The following is a 3,225-nucleotide window of genomic DNA, read 5'->3' as shown; positions in this document are numbered from 1 at the left end:
ATATACATGTTATAAGTTGAAAGCAACCGCTGAAACTCAATCTTCCTTTGTGTTGCTTCAATACCTTTACTTTGATTTATTGCTTTATGAGTGAACTCTTATGCAAGACTTATTGATGTTTGTCTTGAAGTACTATTCATGAAACGTCTTTGCTTTATGATTCATTTGTTTACTCATGTCATTTACCATTGTTTTGATCGCTGCATTCATTACATATGCTTACAATAGTATGATCAAGGTTATGATGGCATGTCACTCCGAAAGTATCTTTGTTATCGTTTACACGCTTCGGGACGAGCGAGAACTAAACTTGGGGATGCGATACGTCTCGGACGTATCGATAATTTCTTATGTTCCATGCCACATTATTGATGATATCTACATGTTTTATGCACATTATATGTCATTATTAGGCGTTTTCCGGAACTAACCTATTGACGAGATGCCGAAGGGCCGGTTCCTATTTTCTGCTGTTTTTGGTTTCGGAAATCCTAGTAAGGAAATATTCTCGGAATCGGACGAAATCAACACCCGAAGATCTTAGAATCCCCGGGAGCTTCCGAGACAACAGAAGCCGCCGGAGAGGGGCCACGGGGGCCCACACATGGTGGCGGCGCGGCCGGGAGGGGCGCGCCGCCCTAGTGTGCAGTGGCCCCGGACCCTTCGACCTTGCCCTTCCGCCTATTTAAGAGTCTCCGTCGCGAAAACCCTACCACGTTCGACGAAACCAGAGAAAACCTTCCGAGTCGCCGCCATCGCGAAGCCAAGATGCGGGGGACGGGAGTCTCTCGTTCCGGCACGCAGCCGGGACGGGGAAGTGCCCCGGAAGGCTTCTCCATCGACACCACCGCCATCTCCATCAACGCTGCTTTGTCTCCCATGAGGAGGGAGTAGTTCTCCATCGAGCTCGGGGGCTGTACCGGTAGCTATGTGGTTAATCTCTCTCCTATGTGCTTCAATACAATAATCTCATGAGCTGCCTTACATGATTGAGATTCATATGATGATGCTTGTAATCTAGATGTCATTATGCTAGTCAAGTGGGTTTTACTTATGTGATCTCAGGAGACTCCTTGTCCCACGTGTGTAAAGGTGACAGATGTGTGCAGCGTGTGGGTCTCTTAGGCTATATTTCACAGAATACTTATTCACATTGTTATGAATGGCATAGTGAAGTGCTTATTTATATCTCTTTATGATTGCAATGTGTTTTGTATCACAATATATCACGTGTGCTACTCTAGTGATGTTATTAAAGTAGTTTATTCCTCCTGCACGGTGTAACGGTGACAGTGTGTGCATCGTGTAGTACTTGGCGTAGGCTATGATTGTGATCTCTTGTAGATTATGAAGTTAACTATTGCTATGATAGTATTGATGTGATCTATTCCTCCTTTCGTAGTGTGAAGGTGACAGTGTGCATGCTATGTTAGTACTTGGTTTGGTTATGTTGATCTGTTATGCACTCTAAGGTTATTTAAATATGAACATTGAATATTGTGGAGCTTGTTAACTCCGGCATTGAGGGTTCGTGTAATCCTACACGGTTAGTGGTGTTCATCATCCAACAAGAGGGTGTAGAGTCTAGCATCTATCTATTTGATACGTTATGTGATCAATGTTGAGAGTGTCCACTAGTGAAAGTATGATCCCTAGGCCTTGTTCCTAAATACGCTATCATTGCTTGTTTCTTGTTTCTTTGCATCTTTACTTCCTGCAATATTACTACCATCATACTGCACGCCAGCAAGCACTTTTACAGCGCCGTTACTACTTGCTCATATTTATTCATACCACCTGTATTTCACTATCTCTTCGCCGAACTAGTGCACCTATTAGGTGTGTTGGGGACACAAGAGACTTCTTGCTTTGTGGTTGCGGGGTTGCATGAGAGGGATATCTTTGACCTCTTCCTCCCTGAGTTCGATAAACCTTGGGTGATCCACTTAAGGGAAACTTGCTGCTGTTCTACAAACCTCTGCTCTTGGAGGCCCAACACTGTCTACAAGAATAGAAGCACCCGTAGACATCAATTGGTCTCTCTTAAGGTCTAGATATTTTCTGGTAGAAGTGTTTCAGCAACAAGGAAGACAGTGTAGAGTATTATAATGCTTGCAATATGTTCTTATGTAAGTTTTGCTGTACCGGTTCATACTTGTGTTTGCTTCAAATAACCTTGCTAGCCCAAAGCCTTGTACTGAGAGGGATTGCTTCTCGTGCATCCAAAACCTTGAGCCAACCACTATGCCATTTGTGTCCACCATACCTACCTACTACATGGTATTTCTCCGCCATTCCAAAGTAAATTTCTTGAGTGCTACCTTTAAATAATTCAAAATTTATCACCTCTGATTTGTGTCAATGTTTAATAGCTCATGAGGAAGTATGTGGTGTTTATCTTTTAATCTTGTTGGGCAACTTTCACCAATGGACTAGTGGCTTCATCCGCTTATCCAATAATTTTGCAAAAAGAGCTGGCAATGGGATTCCCAGTCCCAAATTAATTAACCAAAATAGACACTCCTCCATGGTATGTGATTGTTGGATGGCACCCGAAGGATTCGGTTAGCCATGGCTTGAGAAAGCAAAGGTGGGGAGGAGTGTCATCATAATAAAACTAAAATAAAAAGGCACTCCTTCGTGGTATGAGATTGTTGGCGGGCACTTAGAGGATTCGGTTAGCCATGGTTTGTGAAAAGAAAGGTTGGAAGGAGTGCCACACAAAAATAAAAATAAAATGGGAGCCGCTCTTTGAAGGTTTGTACGGCAAGGGGGTTAGAGTGCCCACTACCATTCGTTGACAACAACAAACACCTCTCAAAATTTTACTTTTATGCTCTCTTTATGTTTTCAAAACCAAAGCTCTAGCACAAATATAGCAATCAATGCTTCCCTACTGCGAAGGGCCATTCTTTTACTTTATGTTGAGTCGAGTTTACCTACTTCCTTCCATCTTAGAAGCAAACACTTGTGTCAAGCTTGTGCATTGATTCTTACATACTTGCTTATTTGCATTCATCATATTACTTTGTGTTGACAATTATCCATGAGATATGCATGTTGAAAGTTGAAAGCAAGCTTGCTGAAACTTAAATCTTCCTTTGTGTTGCTTCGATGCCTTTACTTTGAATCTATTGCTTTATGAGTTAACTCTTGTGCAAGTCTTTTGATGCTTGTCTTGAAAGTACTCTTCATGAAAAGTTTTGCTATATGTTATCTATTTGT

The sequence above is a fragment of the Lolium rigidum genome, chromosome 5 (assembly GCF_022539505.1).
Source record: "Lolium rigidum isolate FL_2022 chromosome 5, APGP_CSIRO_Lrig_0.1, whole genome shotgun sequence".
NCBI classification, from domain to species: Eukaryota; Viridiplantae; Streptophyta; class Magnoliopsida; order Poales; family Poaceae; genus Lolium; species Lolium rigidum.
Note: the sequence above shows the minus strand (reverse complement) of the source record.